Source organism: Phasianus colchicus, chromosome 1, assembly GCF_987193195.1.
Source record: "Phasianus colchicus chromosome 1, bPhaCol1.hap1.1, whole genome shotgun sequence".
Classification (NCBI taxonomy): Eukaryota; Metazoa; Chordata; class Aves; order Galliformes; family Phasianidae; genus Phasianus; species Phasianus colchicus.
In genome coordinates this window covers 3460764-3484353 of record NC_143436.1, presented here as the reverse complement: position 1 = coordinate 3484353, position 23590 = coordinate 3460764, and the positions used below count along the sequence as shown (strand labels likewise).

At 45.7% G+C, this 23590-nt stretch overlaps 1 protein-coding gene and 1 long non-coding RNA gene across 6 annotated transcripts in view; one reads left to right on the top strand and one right to left on the bottom strand.

The window, feature by feature from the left end:
• The window catches only part of PLXNA4 (plexin A4), a 445185-nt gene that overhangs the window by 241121 nt on the left and 180474 nt on the right, over positions 1–23590 (bottom strand). The window lies entirely within an intron of this gene.
• Positions 3772–19398, top strand: LOC149919343 (uncharacterized). 2 transcript variants are annotated; one of them, XR_016463468.1, is made up of 5 exons: positions 3772–3964; positions 7556–7607; positions 7699–7847; positions 11778–11862; positions 17580–19398. It is a non-coding gene; the product is annotated as an uncharacterized LOC149919343 (long non-coding RNA). The 2 variants fall into 2 exon arrangements; XR_016463469.1 differs by lacking the exons at positions 11778–11862; positions 17580–19398 and adding an exon at positions 8238–8568.

Below are 23590 nucleotides of genomic sequence, written 5' to 3'. Positions count from 1 at the left end.
TAAGTAGACAGTGATGGGCTGCTTGCTGGACAGCTTGCTGCTCTAAGGAGCAACAGGTATAGAATCATAGAATTATAGAACCATTAAGGCTGGAAAAGCCCACTGAGATCATCTAATCCAACCCTCAACACAAGTGAGTCTGTGAATCTGCCTGCCCCCCTGGTACTGCTGAGACCACGAGTGGGGCAATTCAGTAGGAGATGAAGGTGAAGATGACCACAGAGATGTGCTAGGCAAACTTCCAGGTTTCTCCCTGCCCTATTATCACTATTTCTGCAGGCCCCTCCACGCACAGGGGAGGCTCTGGCTGGGGCTGGCTCTGCAGCTGCTGCTTTGGATGAGAGGAGTGACTCCCAACCCTGCTGAGCTGGCAGGGACCCAAGGTTTCCTCCCAGAAATGACAAAATCCCCGTTCCGCACCCCTGCAGTCTTCATTTAAATGGTGGATGGTGTTCAAATTAGCAGCCACCTGCACTGCAAGGGAGACACGGCACTCATGAGCGCATTTACCCACGTGCTGCACTCCAGGGTACACTGTGCTACATCCCATTGCTCCAGGCACACATCCCTTTTTTTCTCAGTGCTGCAGCAAAATAAAAGATGCTTTAACTGATCTTTTCCTCATAGGTCATGGCAGATGGTCACTTTGTTTTTCTGTGCATGCTGGGGGCAAACTTGGCAAGGTTTAGTAGGACTGTGGACAGTGTTGTGACATCACACACATAGGTTTGGTGTCACAGGTTTCTGCTTCAGTCTTGCCTATCTGCAGCCTACCTGATATGATTAAAAAGCACCACGTTGACAAATGTCCCTTCCCTGGAAGCATTCAAGGACAGGCTGGATGGGGCTCTGAGCAACTCAGTGTAGAGGGAGGTATCTTTGCCTATAGCAAGAGAGTTGGAACTCAATGATCTTAAAGGTCTCTTCCAACCCAAATCATTCTATGATTCTACAAAAGGGTCTTTGTTTGTGCCAAGGGATGTGAATTGCATAGAGGATATGAGGGTGTGGAAAGCAATTCCTAGAGTGCATTCCAAATTGCCCCCTTTTCCACCAAGGACCAAGATAACACAATCAAGTGGAAGTGGCAACACTGTCTTCAAAACCACACTTTTTGAGATGTCTGCCTCATCATTACGTTCTTCTTATCCAGGGATTGCATGACAATATCCTACAAACTATTTAACACCTTCTGACCCTCAAACAACACAACAACACATGGCAGCAACACAACTCCTCCTAAGACACACTGAAAATACAATGACTCCACCTGAATGAAAGTGCCCTTGAGGTGCTTGACTTAAGGATGACCAACCTGGTTAACAAGAGCCTTGGCATACAGTATACCCACCCTGACACAAGGATGTGCCAACCCTAACAGAACTCAAGAAGGAGGTAAGTAAATGAAATCTGAACACAGAGAATATGTTTTCTGTAGACTGTCCTGGAATGGTTGGACTAGAAAATCTTGTTAGTCTCTCCAACCTTAATGATTCTATGATTCTATGAATACGGCTCTGCTGTTTTGCTCTCCACACTGACCCCAGCCTGAAGTTTGCACACCACAGATGAAGGAGGGAGGACTGCTGGGATCCATCCTCATACCTCTCTGACAATGGATTACAATAAGTTGGGTTCATTGTTAATAACTGTACAATTTACCTAACAAATTCAGAGCTTGTAGTACAGCTTCATTAATATGTTTAATTTATTGTTACATTTCCTTCAGGTCAATGGTTTGAGTGTCTGTCAGAGTTTAATCTCTTATTATGAAGCGCTTGTTTCTTGTTAAAATGCAAAATGGAGTCAACCAAGGAGAGTTACAGATGACAAACCACCCAAAATAAATCTCTCTCCCAGGTGAGCTGAGGGGGATGTGGAAGAAATGATGAATGCTTCAGACACAGATCATACATCAGAATACGTCATACATCAGAAGCAAGCAGAGCTTCACAGCTTATCCCCTTCGGATGGTCAGAAAGCCAAAAACAAAACCCTGAGCTCCTGTCCTGGAGGGATGTAGGCCTGAGCATCAAGACTTCAGGTCTTGGGAGTTCCTCATGCCATGTGGTCACCAAACACCTCGATGACAACACAAAGGTGGGACACAGAAGAAGAAGAAAGGCAAGTATATCCTGAACCTTAGAGCATCTTCCTGAACAAGTTTTTTTCTCTTCGCTGGGAGAAATGAGGTGACATCTTTATCCACCTGAAGGAATACCAGCATTTTGTTGAGAGGAGGCTCAGGGAAGATCTCTACAACCCACTGAAAGGAGGTTGTAGCAAGGCAGGCTTCAGCCTCTTCTCCAGGTAACAGCAATAGGATGAGAGGGAATGGGCTCAAGTTGTGCCAGGAGAGGTTCAGGTTGGATATTAGGAAAAAATTCTCTGAAAAAGTGATCAGGCACTGGAATGGGCTGACCAGGGTTGTGATGTAGTCACTGTCCCTGGAAGTGTTCAAGAAACATGGGGATGTGGTACCGAGGGACATGATTCAGTGGGCATGGTGGTAGTGGGTTGATGGTTAGACTAGATAATCTTATTGGTCTTTTCTAACCTTAATGACTCTATGATTGCATGACCAACCATGTGGGTGGAAAAATAAAGAATAGCAAAGAGAACATGAGTTTTGACCCTCAGTGCTTGAAGGTAGGATCGAGCTGGCCTCACTCTGTAGATGGGACTCTGTACATGGCAGGCATGTAAAAAAATCATCATTCAACTATGCTAAGTTTGTCCAAAACAAACTACAAGTGAGTTACTTTTCCTGTGTTACAAGTCATGCTGAATGGCCAAGCTTGCACCTGCCCCAGCCCACCCTGAACAAGCCAGTCGTGCAGTCAACCACCCCTGCCTCACTTGCATGGTCCTCTCATTAGTCATCTTCCTTATGGATATTTCCTTTAGTCACTGTATAAGGATACCATAATGCCCATCACCGTGTAATTGCTCTCCCTTGGTGTCAAAAGGAGAATGCATTCAGATGAATGAGCTACAATACCTGAGTACATACAAAATTAATGCATTTAGCCCATCACGAGTCTCAGCTGACATGCACCCTCTTTATAGAAAACAAAGGCATCACATGCAAAGTAAATTATTTCAGTAAGGAGAAATAAATGCATTCAGAACACGCTAGAGTTTCAACTGGTTTCACTAGCTGAGGAAGACCAAACCACAGATTCCCACAGCTGGATAAGTGATGTGAATGGGGGTGTTTCTGTGCTTGCTCTGTTCATACACTTTATCCATATTTGTTAATGGTAATACCTAGAGACTGGATATGAGCACAGATGAGGGACCTCAAGTTCAACTACTATGGCCATCCCTGAGTTCCTATCTGAATGGAATTATAGGATTTTATAGATAATATAGCAATGGGAAATAGTTTACTTCTGAGAGCTAGCAATAGGGTGGCTGTTCCAGATGCTCCTTGCACAGATAAAACAAATAGTAGTGAGTGCATGTTAGGAAATTAGGACCAATCTTCATTGATCATTGGCAATCTTGACTGAGAAATATAGGAGATGATGTTATTAACCTTAAACATTAACAGCATGAATGTGAACACAGACTAATCTTGCCAGGAAGAGTTGAGGGCACGTGGCAAATTGCAAGGGATGCTTAAGCTTCTAATGGGATCTTGCCTGGACCAAGCCATGACAGACTATAGGAACAAAACAGTTCCTGAAGGTTGAAGCTAGCATTCCCCATCAAACCACCCACACAAGCTTGCAACAAGCTGTGCTCTCCTGTATTACACAGCCAGATGTCAAGAGGTCACCCCCATCCATCTCTCCAACACTGGGCTGGAGGACACACACCATGCACAGATGCAGTGAGTTACACCACGACTGCTTTGCCCAGAAGGAAAAGCAATGCTGTATTTCACAGGGGTGAATACATTTATGAAGATACTTAAATTGCAACCTGGAGGCACAACACTTATGCATTCCTCTGAAAGGTAAGTGAAGGATGAAGGGGAGCACAGGGGTAGGGATGCTTAATTTGTGATAAACTGGCATGAGACTGTAGGTACCCAGAGGTGGAACAAGAGCCAAGAGGCATTAGCAGTGTTACCTGCCCCCCTTTCTTTGTTGAGATATGAGCACACACATGTACAGACACACATCTCTTGTAGTCCTGTGTGGAAACAGGGGTTGGACTCGATGATCCTTATGGGTCCCTTTTAGCTCAGGATATTCTGTGATTCTGATTATAAAGTTCTTCCCCAACTCTTTCACCTGGTTGCACTACTGTATGGGGAACTTGAAGAGGACTGTGAGTGATAATAATTCAGGCAAGATGATCACTAAAGAGACTAGAGATGAGGGAGGCTGAATAGGTAGCACAAGGGAGCCTCAGAGTTATGCTGCAATGTACATCCAAGTCTCAGGTTAGATCACGGGATGGAGAAATGCAGTTATCTTATTTAACCCCTGGTAAATTTAATCCAAAGCAGAGAGTTGGCCACAGCACACCATGAGCTTAGGGTTGTGGGATAATAAGACACACGTGGAATCTCCAAATTAGGGCCCAAAATAAGCAAAGGTCTGGAACAGCATGTCTGAGTTAAGCATGCACACATGTCCTCTTGCAGTGAGTAATGCTTGGTCACGTGTTCAGCTGCTTTGTCAAAAAGGAGCATCCAGAAGCAAGGCTGGAAGGCAGGTTAGCAGAACTGGGACAAGTTTGGCATTGCTGGAAGTGCCAGAGACATGAAGCAGATGGCACATGGACTGAGAGTGTACTGGGGACTAGGATGGCCATGGGTTGGAGGAAAGGGTGCTGTGATGCAGTCACGTATAGGGTAGATGCCACATCTTGAGGCAGAAAAAGGTGAGGTGCTTCAGCATGGCTCTGTGATGGGATTAGTACAAGACACAGATTGCATCTTAGCAAAATCAAATTAAGAACATAAATGTTTACAGAGGTGGAATATCACTCCTGGTGTTGCCAGCCAGGAGACAATCAGCCAAAGAGCTGCAAGCTGCTGTTCCCAAAAAAAAGCACACAGACAGTGGTACACATATGAGACATAAACAGCTCCTGCTACTGTGGCTGTGTGCCTTAGGAGGGGCCCCAGACTGGCCACCTTCCAAGGGATGTCTCCTCAATGCAGACACAAGGAAGATGTGCTGTTGTTTAACTTCAGGCATCTCAAAATTAATTTAACCAAGTGTCTCCTCTGAGCTCTCCTAACTTGCAGTGGAGATAGCTCTTGAAGGTGTTCTGTCCCATCAGCTTTACACATCTCCCTTGAGAACAAATGGATCACAGAATCATAGAATCCCTCAGGTTGGAAAAGACCTCAAAGATCATCGAGTTCAAATCCATTGACTAAAAAGGGAATCCGGAAACCAATGCAGTCTCAGCCCAGAGCTTTTCATCACCAATGGTCATTGCTGTGGGAAGGGCAATGTGAACTGGATTTGAAGCATCTGTATAGAGATAACAGGATGGGACAGCTCTGGTGAGACCTTCTAGGTTAGAAAATTGCCCTGGTTGGACCAGTCAGGCACTACAGAGACAGTTTATGTGCCATTACGGTTGATGCCATGGGATGCTTGGGAAAGAGCAGGAACGTGGGAATGGGGACCTGGCTGCTGCACAGTTCTGGTCTAGCCCCTATTTCTCACCTAAGAAACCGCTTTGAGTATCTTACCCTCTCCCAGCCTACTGAAAGTCTCCGGTAAAACAAGGTCTGTGGAATCGAAGGAGAACAGGATTTCTCTTCCCCTCTGAGATTTTCACTTGGGAAAGAGGCAGAGTATTTGACAGGCAAGAGGAAAGTTTGCAATGTGGCAGGCAGAGCTTTCCCTTCTGCATTCCCCCACTCCCTCTGCCTTGCATGAAGTGCTATTTTAAGTCCCACTTGTGGCTGCCTTTGTGATTTCCTTGGCAAAGCTGCCTCCCTGACATCAACACAGAACACTGAGCTGCTGGAAATCCTCGGATCAGGGAGGCACCATTCCCCTCTCTGCTTCTCGCTTGCAGGGGATGGATGACAGCAATTGTCCCCCACCTGATTGCAGAAGATGAGCTCAGCTCCAGGAAAACACCCCATCCAAAGACTCAAGAGTGTGTCATAAGGAGCTAAGGGTGAAATGGGTCTCCCTTTGTGCAGGTAGCTGTTAGTACTTTGAGGTCTCCCATATAGATCAGCTGGTTGATATATGGCTTAAAAACCTATATCTACCATCCCATTAACCCAGCCAGTGTGTGATGCTTTTGAATTCCAAAGAGCCTCAGCCAGTGACAAGGTACAAGCTACTGAGTTGCATTGTGTTTACATCTGTAAGTAACCAAAAGAGCATCCAGATGGCTACTTGTTAGATGGAGTTACAGTCCAAGCTCAGAGAATTAAGAGGTCTGAGTGTTCAACTACTACACACGCATGGCTTATAGCTTATACCAGTCCTATCAGCAGAGAAGGAAGGCACACCCACCAGCACTGTCAGTGGAACACAATTCTGGCTATACCATGCTGATAATTCAGGCTTAGGATGCAAGCACAACATGATACTATTCATTCCATCAGTTTTTTTTTGAGCTTGTGACTCCCAACCACCACTGACCCATTCCTCTGGCTTAGCTCGTGGAACATGATGGAGAAACAAATTCCCCCCCCTTCTGAGTTTCCCACGAGCCCAAAAAACAGCTTTGTTCTTTCCTTTGTTGCTTCCCAACTCTGGCCAATGCTACTCAACATACAAATTGTCAGTCTGTTAGCACGTCTATTATAACAAATAATACACATACTTTTTTAAATCTAAGAGACTACACCATTCTGGAGTAAGGAGAGACCATGCTCTGTCTAGTGATATTTACAGAAGAGATCCTATGTACAATCAAGGCAATAAATGGATAGGGAAAAAGGCAAAGGAAGAAAGAGACAATGTTTGAACAACCCCAAAGATCTGTGACTGCAATTTGACTTCACATCCCAAATGGCTTTGAAGCCAGTGTTTCAAGGACACAGTGATTTAACTTCAAAAGCAGAACTCCTGCCACTACAGTTGCAGAAGAGCTTTAGGGCTATGATACATAAGGGACAAGCAGTTCATTTGGGCATACTGTGAGGACTTTGCATCCTCCTGGTCAGTGTTCATGCAAATACACAGATGTGAGAGCTTATGTTCTTCCAACAGAAAAAGGATGGCACTGATTCCACACAAGGGTCTGTCCCAACACTCCAGTGCCAATCTGGCCCATCATTATCCCAGCACAATAGCCTTGAATACACCTTGTTCTCTTCCTAGAAAGACAGCAGTCTAAATATCATGAGAAAGGAGAAAAGGGAACAGCAGTCAGGATTTGCCACTTGCTTCTTCTTTTCCTAGAAGGTACTGAAATCACAGAATCATAGAATCACAAAATGGCTCGGGCTGGAAGGTCCATCTCAGCACCATCCAGTCATCCAGCAAAACAAAACATAGATGTTTTTTCATGAGTGATAAAACAACTCTGTGATGTAACACTGAACTGAATGATAGGTTGGAAATAACAGATGCACTGCACCAACAATAACAACTGCACATCTTGTCTCTGGCAGGTCAAATAGCACTGCTGGAGGTGATTTTAAGGCATAAATAGTTGTACAGATGGTAAGTCCCAATCCACTGATGTCACTATGATTAAAACCTCCTGCTTCAGTACCAAGTATTGTTACAGGTGAGGGCAATGTTTCATTTACAGGCAGCACATGGCCACCGTAACACATCTGGTCTCACTGTGAGGGGCTTTTGTTTGTTTCTCCCAAACCTCAAAGATGTTGGTTGTGCTCATGGCAAGAACTCATATCAGTATGATGGACAAGCATATTTAGTGATGACACTGAATCAGAGGTGATGGAAGGGAAGGGAAGGGAAGGGAAGGGAAGGGAAGGGAAGGGAAGGGAAGGGAAGGGAAGGGAAGGGAAGGGAAGGGAAGGGAAGGGAAGGGAAGGGAAGGGAAGGGAAGGGAAGGGAAGGGAAGGGAAGGGAAGGGAAGGGAAGGGAAGGGAAGGGAAGGGAAGGGAAGGGAAGGGAAGGGAAGGGAAGGGAAGGGAAGGGAAGGGAAGGGAAGGGAAGGGAAGGGAAGGGAAGGGAAGGGAAGGGAAGGGAAGGGAAAACTGTTCTGTACAACATCATGCATAACTTTCTACAGCAAACTTTCCCACTCTGGAGAGCGTCATTCTCAATCATAGTTACAACTGCATAAGGTACCCCACATTAAACTCAGTTTCTCCCCTCCAGGTACAACCAGTTTCTATTCCACTTGGCCTCAGGGCAGTAGGCATAAAAGAGCTGGTGATTATGTGTTCCCTCCTGCTGGACACCCTTTGCAACCAGGTCTGACATCTCTTCCCCACCATCCTGCAGCTGTGGTTTTGGAGAAGGTCTTACCATCCACCTATCACAAATATTGCCCAGTAAACCAAGATCCTCAGTGCCGTATCTACATGTTTCTAAAACACCTCTGGGGATGGTGACACCACTACTTTGCTGGTCAGTCTGTTCCAGTGCCTGACCCACTTTTTCAGATAAGTTTTTCCTAATATCCATCGTGAACCTCTCTTGACACAACTTGATCCCATTTCCTCTCATCCTATTGCTTGGAAGAAGAGGCTGACCCCAGCCTCACCACAGCCTTCTTTTGTGTCATTGCAGAGAATGATAAGGTGTCCCCTGAGCCTTCTCTTCTCCAGACAAAACAACCCAGCTGCTACCCATAAGTCTTGTTCTCAGACCCTTCACAGTTTTGTTGTCCTTCTCTGAACACACTCCAGGGTCTCAATGTCTTTCTCATAGTGAGGGGCCCAAAACTGAGCTCACTGTGTGGCCTGACCAGAGCTGAGTACAGGGGGATGATCACCTCCTGCTGGATGCACTGTTTCTGATACAAGCCAGTATGCCATTGGCCACACTGCTGGTTCTTGTTCACCCAAGCACTGCCCAACAACCCCAGATCCATTTTTTCTTGTACAGCTTTACAGCCAATCTGCCCCAAGCCTGTAGCTTGTCCTGGGGTTGCTGTGGCCAAAGTACAGAACCCCATAATCAGTCTGTTGAACTTCATCCCATTGGCCTCAACCCATCAACCATGACTGTCCAGATCCTTCTGAGGGCTTTTCTACCCTCAGGAGGATTAGCACTTCCTTTCAACTCAGTGTCAGCTGCAAACGTACTGAGGGTGCAACTCAATTCCCTCATCCAGATCATCAATAAAGATATTTTGCTTCTACCTTGCATCCAGAGGAGTTGCCCCACCAGCACTCAGCGCTCCTCCACATTAATGAGCAGCTTTGTTCTGCATCACCTAACAGTGTAACAGCAGCAGGAGTTTATACCATCACAAATTAATAGTGTGGGAGAGCAAACAGTGCAGAATGAGATACATCCTAATGCGCTCCCTGGAAGGGAAAGGGAAGACAAATGCAAGGGACACTGCTTGCCACGGCCTCTGAACCCTGCCAGCTGGGCTCTGCTAACAAGTCGCTTCCCTCTGCCAAGGATAATAGAGCCGCTGGCATCCCACACCCATTTCAGACACAGAGGCACTCTGCTTTTGGCTGCCTCAGAAACCCAAGTCAGAAAGGATGTTTTTGCACTTGTCATTTCTCAAGGAGGGAGGAACATCTCTTCCAGCTGCTTCAGTTGAAATCCAGTCTTTATGTAATCAAATGTGACCTCTAGCTGTCTGTGTTTAAGGCTGCCATCGCTGAGGTATCACTCATATGGTTAGGGCTAAGTCACCCATCTCCTCAACTATAAATACCTTATAATCATCCCAAAGGACCTGCAGTACTTCACAGATGAAGCAGCCTGGAGAAAAGGGCGATTTGATTCTAAGAATCACTTCACTCCTGAAATGCAGCTGTCTCTTGCTGTGGAAAATATAGATTTTTAACAGCTTCTAGTAACTTTGAGCAGCAAAAAAACCCACAGAGAAATAGCCCAAAGGATGGAGAGTCACCTCCAGCCAGTGTGTAGCTAAGACAATCCGAGAAGCACTTTTGCAGAAACATCTGAACCCTCTCTGCATGTTCATAGAATCATAGAATCATGGAATGGTTTGAAGGGTTGGAAGGGACCTTAAAGATCATTGAGCTCCAACCCCCCTGCCGTGGGCGAGTTGCCCTCCACCAGACCAGGCTGCCCAGAGCCCCATCCAATCTGGCTTTGAGCACCTCCACGGATGGGGCATGCATTACTTCTCTGGGCAGCTGTGCCAGTGCCTCACCACTCTCTGAGTAACGAATTTTTTTTAACATCTAACCTAAATTTCCCCTCTTTTAGTTTAAAGCCCCTCCTCAGAGCAAACACAAAGCCCTTCGGTACAGGCGCATTCTGCAAGAAACCCAAACTGGTGACTTATTTACTCCTGCTACACAGTGTGATGTTAATTTGCCAATTAATACTCAGACTGATAATAGCTGGTCCCACCTCCTCCCAAGTGTGCACCTGCTCCCCCTCCCTCTCCTTCACTCCCCTGGAATCCACAATGAGGTGAGACCACAACCACACTGTGCAGCCATTCAGCTTCCACAGTTTTGCACGCTGGGGTGGAAATCCTCAAGTTCGAGGGACTTCTGCAGTCACTGTCATTTGCAGCGTGTGACAGCAGCAGCTTTACCACTTTGTTTCATTCACACACAACAGTGCCTGTTCTTTGGTGTCAGACACTTCTGCTAACTACTGGCACATGTTGGCTGGAAAGTAATTGCTTCTTCCTCCTCCCACAATTGTTGGGAGAGTCTGGGGAACTCTATGGGAGGAAAAAGAAGATAATCCTCTTCTCAAGAAGAGAATCACAGAATCACAGAATGGCTTGGGATGGAGGAGACCTTAAAAATCATTGAGTTCCAACCCCCCTGCCATGGCTGGTTGCCACCCACCAGATCAGACTGCCCAGGATCCCATCCAATCTGGCCTTGAGCATCTCCAGGGATGGGGCATATGAAACTTCTCTGGGCATCCTGCTCCAGTGCCTCACCAACCTCTGAGTAAAGATATTCTTCTTAACATCTAACATAAATTTCCTGTCTTTTAGTTTAAAGCCATTCCTCCTTGTTCTATCGCTATTAAATCATGTAATATGTTTATATGTTTATATGTTCCATGAAGAAATGAAAGACACAGTGATGCCTCCCTCGAGCCTTCTCTTCTCCAAGCTAAAAAAGCCCAGTTCCCTTAACCTTTCTTCATAGCAGAGGTGCTCCAGCCCTCTGAGTATCTTTTGGCCCTCCTCTGGACCCGCTCCAACAGCTCCACATCCCTCCTACACTGTGGGATGCAGTACTACAGATGGGGCCTCACAAGGGCAAAGTGGAGATGGACAATCACCTCCCTGTCTTGTTGTCACCTCTCTGTTGCTGCAGCCCAGGATACCGTTGGTATTCTAGGCTGCTAGAGCACACTTCTGGCTCATGTCCAGCTTTTCGTCCCTTAGGACCCCCAAGTCCTTTTCCACAGGGCTGCTCTCATATCTCTGATTGCCTCAACCCAAGAGCAACATCTTGCAGTTGGCCTTATTGAACCTCATTATATTCTCACGAGCCCAATTTTTGAGCCTGTCCAAGTCCCTCTGGATGGTATTTCTTCCTTTATCTCTGAGCATCTTCCTCCTACAAAGAAGCAGAGGCACTGGCCTGCTAGTCACAGCCTTCAACTGCAGCGTAGTGCAGTGATGTATTTATTGGCTACTTGACTGGAGGTTTGGGGTTTCTTGCTTTGTGAATGGGAAGGAGGGATTGTATTGCAGTAAATAAGCCGTATCTCCACTTTTCTGTACAGATGTAAAGAGACCAAAGGATGACAACTGTCCTTCCAGAGCAAACCTGGAGGTTGGCCAGAGGGTGGATTAGCCATCACTCTTGAGGTAAAATGAAAGATGATCTTCTAAGGATGCAACAAATCTTTCAGTGATGTGGGTGTATAGAGGGTCTGGGCTACATCCAGGCTTTGGGTCACAAAGATGTCAGTCTGCAAAGGTGTCTCCACTTTTCCTCTGCCTGAATGCATTTCAAACTTCAGACCACTGCACAGCCCAAAGCATCTCCCTGGGATGCAGCATCCTGGGACACTGTGGAGATATTGGAGGAATTCTTCACCTAGAAAGGAGATCTTTTAAATTCTTTACTATGAGAGTGGTGAGGTGCTGGAACAGGCTGCCTAGAGAGGTTGTGGATGCCCCATCCCTGGAGGTGTTCAATGCCAGGTTAGATGGGGCCCTAGGCAGCCTGATCTATTATTAAATGGGGAGGCTGGTGGCCCTGCCTCTGGCAGGGGGTTTGGAGCTTCATGATGCTTGAGGTCCCTTCCAACCTTGGCCATTCTGTGATTCTGTGATTCTGTCAATGGTGATATCCTGTGGCTGATATTCCCTTAAAAATGAAGTTTTAGTGCCATATCTCATGGGTCTCCAACACCATCATGGTTTTAGGGAAACCAGGGTGAACTGGAGAGTGTAACTGGGATTAACCCAAGACAGAACACTGTGCTCTATATGAGCTTCCAGATGCAGAGTGGCAATCACAAGCTGCTGTCCTAGTAGGAGCATGGGCAGAGTCAGGGCATGAGGAGACCACTGACATCAAGGAAAAGCTCCTTAAACCGAAGGAACAGCCCTGTACACACCCTCTCCTAAAAGCTATCTCTTCAGCCAATTGCAGATTATCATGCATTGCAAGACCCTGAATGAGATCTACAGGAGAGCATCCCCTCCCTGTCAGTTCCTTTCCCAAAGACTGTTTAAGGATCACAGTTTCCAATAATTAAGCAAGTTAGGACAACTGTGTCCTGGTGAAACCATCTTCTGCTCTCCATGCATTCCTAACACTTCAACCCTTGTTTCTTTGCATGTAACTTGAGAGCATGCACCAAAATCTGTTTCTCATCCTACACTTTTATACTGCAATAGCTCACAGCAGTAACAGCACTGCAATGCTGGATATGCAGCAGAAAATCTGCAGCAGTGTGACTGCAGGACACAAAGCGTTAGCGTTCCTGTCAGGTCTCTGCTGTTCCTCACCAGAATATTCAGTGCAATGGCAAAATAAAGAAAAAATTACAAGAGACTACAGAGGGAGAAGAGAGTTTTTTTTCATCCTAGACCAAGAGACTCAAGGATCATGAAGCTCCAACCCCCCTTCCACATGCAGGGCCACCAACCTCCTCATTTAATGCTAGACCAGGCTGCCCAGGGCCCCATCCAATCTGGCCTTGAACACTTCCAGGGATGGAAGGGGCATCCACAACCTCCCTGGGCAGCCTTTTCCAGCACCTCACCACTCTCAGAGTAAAGAACTTCCCCCTGACGTCCAAAATTACGCTTTGAGTTCCTACACTCTCACACATAAAGAATGGCAGTAGCATATACTACACATTTGCACACAGCTGAATTTAGCCTCCTGCCTCCCCAAACCTCCAAGGGCAGAGGTAGACATAACGTGCACTCCATGCACGTGTAGATGAGCTTTCATAAATTCCCTGCAAACACTGGCACGAAGACTTACATTCAACTTGAGCAATGGTTATATGGGCATTAAAAAAAGTCTCAATTTTTATCTCTCTCCAGGTACTTCTGTCCACCATAACACGTAAGCACAATACATGTCGATAGGACAAGAGGCAATGGCTTTAAGTTGCAAATGGGGAGGTTCAGGTTGGAGATTAGGAGATGTTACTTCTCAGAAAGAGCAGTGATGCATTGGCACAGGCTGTCAGGGAGGTGCTGGAGTCACTGACCCTTGAGGTGTTCAAGAAACACAGAGACATGGTGCTGAATGACACGGTTCTGTGGGCATGTAGAGATCTCAATCATAGGATTGTTGCAGTTGGAAGGGACCTTTAAAGGCCATCTATTCCAACTCCCTTGCAGTAAGAAGGGACACCTACAGCTAGATCAGATAATCCAGAATTACAGATATCACAGAATCGTAAATTAGTTGAGGCCAAAGACACCTCTGCAGATCACCTAGTCCAACTCCCTGTTCACATCAGGGTCACTTAGAGTTACTTGCTCAGGACATGCTGCAGACAAGCTTAAATATCTCAATATCTCAAAGCATGGATACTTAGCAAACACTCCAAGCATCCTGATACAGTGTTCAGTCACCCAAACAGTAAAAAAATAAATAAATTACAGTAAAAAAGTGTTTTTACTGCTGGTGAGGAGGCAATCAGATGGAGTGAACAAAGGTGGTGATACATATATAGGTTTAAACATGAGACATCAGACCAGATGACCAACTATAAACCACTGGTAAGTTCCCAAATGAGAAAACACTGACTGAAATGAAAATTAAAAATTAAACCCTTGAAACAAATGCAGCTGTATGGGGGAAAGCTAAATGTTACAACTGTACACTCCATACAAATTTATAGTGAATGTCAATAAACCACTCCAGTGTTTCCCAGCACGACAGGACCTGAAAACACCAAATGCAGCAAGGGAGATGGCCCAGGTGCATGGAGTGCACAGACTTTGACAAGAAAGGAAATATAAGTGCTTTTCGTTTGGATATTTTCTTTCTTTCTGTGCAGTTAACATGATGAAACACCTTTTAGCACCTAGTGCAGATGCAGTTTAACACCTCCACGGTGGTATTTGCAGGTCACAGTCCATCCCAGGAGAGAACACTGTGTATGGCTATGGGTATGCATGCAGGAGAAAGTGCTGGGAGAGAACACAGGGAGTGAAATCTCCATTTAAGAGAAAATCCATAGTATTTATTTTGCACCATTCTAATCCTTTTGTTTCTGTGCCATTTTAAGGCCTGAAGATATATCCACACTAGCATACCCCATTTAACCCCAGCTGGTGCACACCAGGTGCACATGAACTGAATACTTTTCAGATAAAACACATCTAGAAGATAGGAGCACACCTGATGGTCTCCAACTGATAACAAGCAGCGAGTTATCATTTTTTTCAGAGAGAGCAAGGGGAGAAAGGCAACAGTTGGGGGCTGATGCCCTGCTCCTTGCCAAAGGGCACATCTGTCCCATGATGGGCATCTGTGTATGCATCTGTCATTCCAGCCCCAGCTCCTCCTCGCCATGTGGCTCAAGCCAGATGTACCATGTTGCCCCAGACTGGAGAAGCCTTTGTAGTTTGATGCTGCATAGCATTTATCACAATTAAAGAGACTCTCTGCAGTGAAAGCAATAACGGCTGGGCGCTCACTTATGCCTTGATAGACCCAACGCTGTGTTGTCAGCCCTCCTGCCTCATAAATCTCTTTGAGGGACATTGCTGGTTTCTTGTTTGAGGGCAGGCACTTGGTGAGATCTGCTCCATAGAGGCATAGGAACACAAGAGTAGCGGTACACCATCAAGTAATAAGTCAAACTGGCACCTACAAGTCCTGGGTCCTCTGGTAGCTCTCAACTAGTGTAAGAAATCAGTCACAGACACTTCTGTTGCCAAACTATATGGCACTGCTTGGTTTTGTGCTCACTGACACTTGTTCAAATGCCCTCATGAATGTGGTTTGAATTCTGGGTTAGTCCTGTGTGGAACCAGGAGTTGGACTCAATGATCCCTGTGGGTCCCTTCCAACTCAGGCTACTCTACTCTACTCTATCCTACCCTATCCTACCCTATCCTACCCTACTATACACTACCCTACCCTATTTTTACCAAACCAAGGCAACTCCTGATTCCTAAGGACAGGTTTTGGTGGATGTTAACCCTTGAGGCACTGCAAATTGGCTCAGGCTGAAACCACGCCAGCAAATGCATTGGGAATTAAACAATACCAGAGACTGTACTTAGTGTCCTACTATGGAGATAAGCTGCAAACTGTCTGCTGCAGCACACAGCATCCTGGCTCCAGCAAAGGGGATGGAAGAGACACAACAGCCAGAGGCAGTGCCAGGAAACCCATTCCAACCTTCCAGCTTTCTTCTATGGCCGAAAGCCCAGAAGATGCTGTAGGCCTTCTCTGGATGCTGGCTGAGGAGTCGGTAGAGCACAGATGAAACTCTGACAGTCTGCCACTCCCTTCGTGGTGTGCAAAATGTTCCTCTGGGCTGCTGACAGGTCTGGTAGAACTTTGTGTCCAGCAAGCACTTGGTGTCAGCAGCCTGGCATGGATTCTCTAGAGATATCCTTGGAAGCTGCAAAGAGGACCCAAAGAGCAAACACCACCAGCACTGGGATGGAAGATGACAGAAGACTGCACCCAGGAACTGCTGAGTGCAACACTCCATGGAAATAGGCATGGCCATGCTGCTGAATGAAAGCTGCTCTTGGAAATGTTAATGAACTCGGGGCTGTTCGTTAGATACATCACAGTTATTTTGGTTTAGTAGCACTGTACTTGGCCTTATGAGCCCCAAGTAGATCCTGGGCCTCAGCACGTTGGATGCTGTCCCAACGCCAGACCAGAAGGCAGTTTTCCTCAGACAGCATCCAGCTCAGTGCAGTCCCCTGCTGTGTGATGCACTGCTGCCCACTGCTGACTCATCTCAGAGCCAGATGTTACACACACATGCTTTCCCTGAAACATTGTTAGAGAACTTGAAGAAAAACTTTAGCTCACCATCTTTCAGTATTTAAAGGGAATTTTATAAAAATATGGAGACCAACTCTTTACATGGTCTGATAGCAATAGGACATGTGGGAACGGTTTTTACCTAAATGAAGAGAGATTTAAGTCAGATGTTAGGAGGAAATTCTTTACTCAGTGTGCTGAGGCATTAAAACAGACTGCCCAGAGAAGTTGTGGACGCCCCTTTCATGGGGCCAGGTTGGATAGGATCTCATCTAACATGATTTAGTAGGTAGCAATCCTATCCACGGCAGAGGGTTGGAACTTCATGATCTTTAATGTCCCTTCCAACCCAAGTCATTCAATGATTCTATGACCTTTCATGACTAAAGCATCCGTTATGTGGGCCAAGTTTTTGCAGTGAGTTGAGGCTCCCGTAGCTGCAGGAGGTGGTCTCATCACATTGTCCACTCCTTGTGTCAGGAGAGGACTCTTCCTCTCTCTACAGTTACGGACTACCAACATGATCTATTACACCACATCTGTCTTCAGCTGTGGCCTCTGCTCAGTGACTTTGCTGTTTGGGTGCGTTCCACCCGGTTTTGGTTTCCATATGTCAGGCCATTGCTTAAAGCGTCTGTAAGCATTTAAGCAAGCGGTGCGCAACACTTGGCTTTCAGATCTGAAAGTGGCCCTGATCATAAACACGGGGCTGTCAACATGATGTGGGCAACATCTGCTAACGCAGCCCTTCACCCAGCCATTATCCAAAGCGCTCTTCCAACTGCACAATAAAGTATGTTGAAGGGTGAGCAGGATTTTTTGCATCTCCACCTTTCTGAACGGACTGATGCTTTGATCTCAGATGCTGGGTCAAATTAAAAGAAATCCAGGAAATGGACAATATAAAGGTCAGCCTTCTAACTACTTGCAGAACATACTGACACGTGGTAAGGAAATAAAACGTATGCATATGCTGGAGTTTCGTGTCAGCATGCTTGCAGCTCTAATAATATTAAGGGCACGATGTGCATTTAGTGTGCCTTGTAACTCTTATGTCCTGCAGCTATTTAACAGCATTGTTTTCTTTCTTTTTCAGTTTACCCAGAGGCCTTTGCAAGAAGCTCGGAGAACCAACTGTTGCTGAACGAACTTTTGAACCTCAGCGAAAGCAAAATGTGTTAAATTTCTAGAAAGGGGGAAAACAAGTGTATGATGTTTTGTGTCATCCACAATCTGGGAAGCTTCACTTCTTTGGACTTCCCAAGGAGAAGAAAGGGATAATGGAAACAGTTTCTGTTTTAAACATCACGAGCCCTGCAATAGATCAAGAGACTGAGGCTAAGTGAAAGCCTTCAGCAACCATTTGTTCAAAAGAGCTCCAAAACAGAGTCAGTTTGATATGATCAACTAAAGAAAGGATGCTAGAGCAAAGGGACAAGGACAGGCAGAGAAAAACCCCAGCATAAAGCTGGAAATGCCCCCAACCCCAATCCCCCACCTCAGTGGGTACTGCCCCCACACCAAGTCAAGCTGTGCTTCTTGTCTGTATCCTGGAGAAGCTTTTGTGCGCTGCATTCAATAGCCCTGAATAACTCCATCATTCACCTATTTCACAGGGCGGAGAGAAAAAAAAAAACAAAAAACACCACAACAACTCTTTAAATAGAAAGAAAAGCCCAACATCATCCTTGGGGGGTAGAATACGAGAGTAGCTGCTTCCCCACGTGACCCATCCGTGCCCCACTTGGCAAACAGACCCCCCTATGGCTCTCTGACAGCTGCTTCCCATCCGAGCAGCACCAACCCCAGGCACCCCGCCAGCTCCCACCAGCATCGGCACGCCGGCCACTTGGCTTCTCCGTGTTGCCTGCCTGGAGAAGGCAAAGGGAATGTGTTACCACATTTTTCACTGCTCATGGATCTGTTTTCCTATCGGGATGCTCTCCAAGAGTGATCTGGGAAGAAAGAGGTTTGCTTCCCACTTTCTCCAAGCTGGAAAGGGGAGTGAGTGCTGCGCCTATCAAAGGAGCCTCGTGCCTCCTATCCGGTTCATAAATATGTGCTCGATCCCACAAGGTACTGCATGCTTTCATCTCCCACTGAATTCAATGCAGGCTTCCCGGCTTGTGAGAAGAGAGGTCCCAGATGGGAAAACAATTTGACAGATGCTTGCAAAGGATTAAGAGTTTCCAGTCACTCAGAGTCGCTCTGCCTGCACCGGCAGAGAGACGATCAGAGGCAGAAACTGCGTTCAAACTAAACCAAGAAACTACCTCCAGTAAGTGGATTATAGGAGCATTATCATCCAATGAGAGCTTCCCTCTGCCATCTCTCCTGGCAGGGATGGTAGGCAATATTATAATCATCTGTGCACCTGGTGCAGCAGCGGCTCTGCAATGAGATTAATGAACCTGCTGACTGGCACGGAGAACTCGGGAAAACAATTTGCCCTGCTGCTTCTTTCAATTCCCCTGGCTGCAACGGGGGAAGAATAGGTCTTAATTTGAGAGGAATTTGAGGCCTGCACTGGTATTTCCCATGCAAAGGAGACACTGGGAAGGCTGGGAACTTGCTCAGAAGCACTTAACTCCAGGATTTAACTTCCCTCCCTCCATCAAGTGCAGAGAGGAGTATGTCTGCGCACATGGACTCATGTGAATGCCAGGTTTGTTCCCAGGCTCTGGTTGCAAGCCAAGCAAAACATCTCTTGTTGCTCTTAATTTCGGCTGGGGTTAATCCACACCACTCCTCTCCTCGACTTTGCTTGCAGAAATGAAAGATTTCTGAAGGGAAACTGATCAGATAAAACCAAACAATTTGCTTGACCTGAGCCAAGATCTTTTTTCCCCTTTTAGTATTATCACCAAAAATAACGTCACTGCTGTATCAATATTATCCAGTAATATTACACCTGGTTGTTTTATTTCAGTGAAGTTTGAAGAAAAGTTTGGTTCCAAGAGGAATAATTGAGATGGTTAATTCCAGTGTTTCTTGATGGACAGCAGCCAGACCAACGATATTCCAAAGTGGTTCTGCTTGCTCTCAAAGAGAAGAAGCCCATGGTGAACGTACATGAAAAAAATAATAATAATAAAACAAAGGAAACCACACATGGGAAACCCCAAACCTCAAACACACCCAGACCATGTTTTTAGCTAGAAAAAGGAAAATACATGCCCAGAAATCCAGGTGCATTGTAACCCTAAGCCGAAGGCATCTCTCTTGGTCCATGACAGCACAATTCATTTATGACAGCTCGTGCTGTTCCCCACGGGCTGACACACAGTGAGAGGAGAACTGGCATTTTGGAAGGTGGGACGTTTTTTCACTGAGCCATCACCATCTGGGCTGTTGGAAACATTTACTGATTTATTTATTTGTTTTTTGATCTGCTGTGTTTACCCATGTAGTATTTAAGTCTTGACCACGTAAATCAGACACAAAGAGAAAGCTGGATGTTCTTCTCCCTGAGTTTCTTTTTTGGGCACTGGGGAGATTTAAATTAGATGCCAGGGGGGATTTTTTCACTGAGAGTGTGGTGAGGTGCTGCCCTGAGAGGCTGTGGATACCCTATTCCTGGAGGTGTTCAAGGCCAGGTTGGATGGGGCCCTGATCTAGTGCCTGATCTACTGGTTGACAACCTTGCCCATGGCAGGGGGTTGGAACTAGATGATCTTTGAGGTGCCTTCCAACCTGAGCCATTCTACGATTCTATGGTTGAGTGCTGTCTGCTTGGGATGGGATGAGCTGTGAGGGGGAAATTGTGGTTAGGTTTGAGAATGAATGACACTACGGTGCTACCATGCAATTAGAAGTGTCTTAGGCTGATGCAAGAGAAGGTAATCAAATTGCTGCTTTCTAAGTGTCATCAGCAACCTTGTAATTATTATTATTTGATTTCTTGACTGCAGTGGGGCTCCTCCATCACATGAGGTGCTACACAAATGCAAATTGAAAACTGCAGTCCTTCTCCAAAACTGCTTATGGCTAAAAGAGCCTGCTTTGTGCCACGTGGTGTCACCACAACCTCCCACAAGTCACCCAGAGGTGGATGCATTGCTGTCCCAAGGCAACTCATGCCAGCCTGGAGCATGCATGCCAATGGCAAAGCACCTGGCAATCCTTCCAAATAGCAGGAGAGCACGGAGGCAAGGTGTTAATAAAGAGCCACTGACTCCTTCGTCTGGAGCCCCGCGTCGCAAAGATGGTTGTGATGTCAAAAGCAGATGGCTATGTCGTCAGGGGGGAGGTAAGCTGCGCAGCAGATGGGCACTTCAGATACAAAGATCCCTTTCATGCAAATTGCCCCCGATGATATTTTTTTTATCCTTAAATTACAGAGAGAGAGAACTGGAGAAAACATCTGATGTGTGAGCAGTACCGTCTCTAAATAGAATATTTTCCCCTTTTCCCATGAAGCATCATGAGGTTTTTCAGCTCCTATGTATTCATTTAACTCCTTGAGGCTTTAGACTTACACTTCCTTTGCACTATGCTGCCCTAATACGCAGCACAATCAAGATTGCTGTTTCTTTGAGTTCATTTCTAGGCAGCTAATCGTTTTGCACCTGTTTACACACAAAACTTAATATAGCAGAGATTTTTTTAACAAAACTTGCATTCCAAGCTCCTCCAGTTGATTTACAGCCAACATACATACAAAGCTTGAAGTCAACCAGTAAGCACCAGGATGCCAGGCTTCAAACTTGTATATTATATTTGTACATTACGCATTATACTTCAGATGGGTGCATTGTAATTTTAAAGAACGTAATCAGACTGCTTTCCTCCTGTCAGAGCACTATATATACCCAAGCAGATGGGAAAGTTCAGTGGATACAGCAACAGGTTACTCTTGCACAGAATAGAATATCCCAAGTTGGAAGGGATCCACAAGTATCACAGAGTCCAAATCCTGGCTCCATGCAGCACCAGCCAAAATCCAAACCCTACATCTGAGAGTATTGTCCAAAGACTTCTTGGACTCCAGCAGCCATTTATAGTGACTAAATTTCAGGGCATCTTTGTCCCCCTTATTATCCATGAACAACTCAAATGACAAAACAACCACCCATTTTGATACCTTTTCATAAGACAAACCCTTAGAATATAACTGGCAGTCTCACCAACACTATGCATGCCAAAAAAAGATACAATATGCTGTGGAGAACATATTCTTCTTCTCAACTTTATAGTTGAACCAACCAGGAAGGTTGTCTTCCAACATAAAGCACTCTTCCAAACTCAACTCTAGTTTAGGTTAATAATATGCAGAAAAGCAAGACTGTTCCTGTTACTAGAATGGGAGAACTGTCCTTAAGTTATGCTTTCTTTGTTTGAAGCTTGGACATATGCTCCTATCAATTACTGATGTAAGTATAGGTATGGTTTTTGGTTTTTTTTTTTCAAATTTTAATCACTTTTATACACTAGATTTAAAACCAGCTGTATGACTTAGGAAAAAAAAAAAGCATCATTTACTGAAAATCACTTTGGTTCAGACTTAGGGGGGAGAAGCAGCACAGGTCTTAGAGCTATGCCAATCTTTTCTCTTAGTCTGAAAACATTCAGAAAACTTTTCTGATGGTTTTGTTACATCCTACTCCAATAGGTCTGTGATCACTTTACAACAGTGTCAAATTAGATGAGAACTGAGCACGTAAACAAGAATATCCAGATTGCTACAAAATACAGATTACAGAAGATCACATAATCCAATGAAGAAACGCATGTTCTTCTAGGGTGAAACACAACAGCAAATGGAACTGTATCCAGCATCCAAAGTTCTCCCAGGTGTTTGCAGGATGCCTAAATGAGCAATGAGTGCAAGGATATAAGCAAAGCTTAGAATCATAGAATGGTTTGAATTGGAAAGGATCTTTAAAGGCCTCTACTACAACTCCCCTGCAATGAACAAGGACACCTACAGGTTGCTCAGAGCCCTGTCCAGACTGACCTTGAATGTCTCCAGGGATGGAGCATCCACCACAAACTCACTTATTATTGGTAATGTCATAAATAAGTAACTTATTAAAATTACTTTTTCACATTACATCCACTGCTCCCTCAATTACATGTCTTGGTCAAGAAGAACAGGTGTATTTAAACATACACCAAATAATTCATACGTGCTAAACACACTCCTGTGTGCCCAGTGAAGGGAAGATCTGAAGCTCTCTTTCTTTCTCCCATATTAGAGCAAGTCCCAAATCACAGTTCCAATTGCTTGGTCCTTCTCCAAGGATGCACAAAGGCAAGGCTTAGAAGGGTGTTTTTAGGGGACACAGAGGCATACAAACCTGCCCTGTGGGGCTCTGGCAGCTCTGCACTCTCCAGGTGTAAGTCATTTAAAAATGAGGATGGAACAGTCTTCCTCTCTCAAAAGAGCCTGACCGAACCATAAGCTGGCAATGTAAATACAGATATTTACTTTGTACAAAGAACCACAGCCCTCAGTGTCACATTAGCTGTGAAAACAGCCTTACCATTGATGTCAACAACACCACCAGTGAGGCTTTCAGCTCCTTCATTCACCCGGTCCATGTCTCTTTGCGCTCCCTTTTTGCTACGTGAGATGCACAGCCAAGGATGCTGCCATCCACCTCCTGCCCAGGGCATTGTGTCATCTGTGCTGAACTGGTTTCCCACGGGAACCTGGAAACTACCATCTGAATGGAGTCTGGAGATAATGAACCCTCAGCAGTGAGTAAATAAACAGTGGCTTGCCCATATGCCCAGCTGCACCCAGGACCCTGGTGGCAGCTCACTGACAAGGGCAGCAATGTTTTCTGATCTTTTGCCTGCAAGGTATGGTACTGTAGGGCTTGAAACAGTGGGGAGTCGAGGTTCAAAGCTCCAAGGAGCATCCTTCATTCGGAGATCCCCTCTGAAAACATTGCCCTCATGGCAGACTGCACACCCCACTCCTGCCAAAAGCAAGGAGGATGAAAGGGCAAAATGGGAAAATGTAAGAAGTGAGACGGATAAAAAGCACAGCCATCAGGTGATCCGGAGATGCATGTGGCTCTGGGGAGCCTGGTCTAGTGGTTGGTGACCCTGCCTGTGGCAGGGATGTTGAAACTAGATGATCTTTGAGGTCCTTTTCAA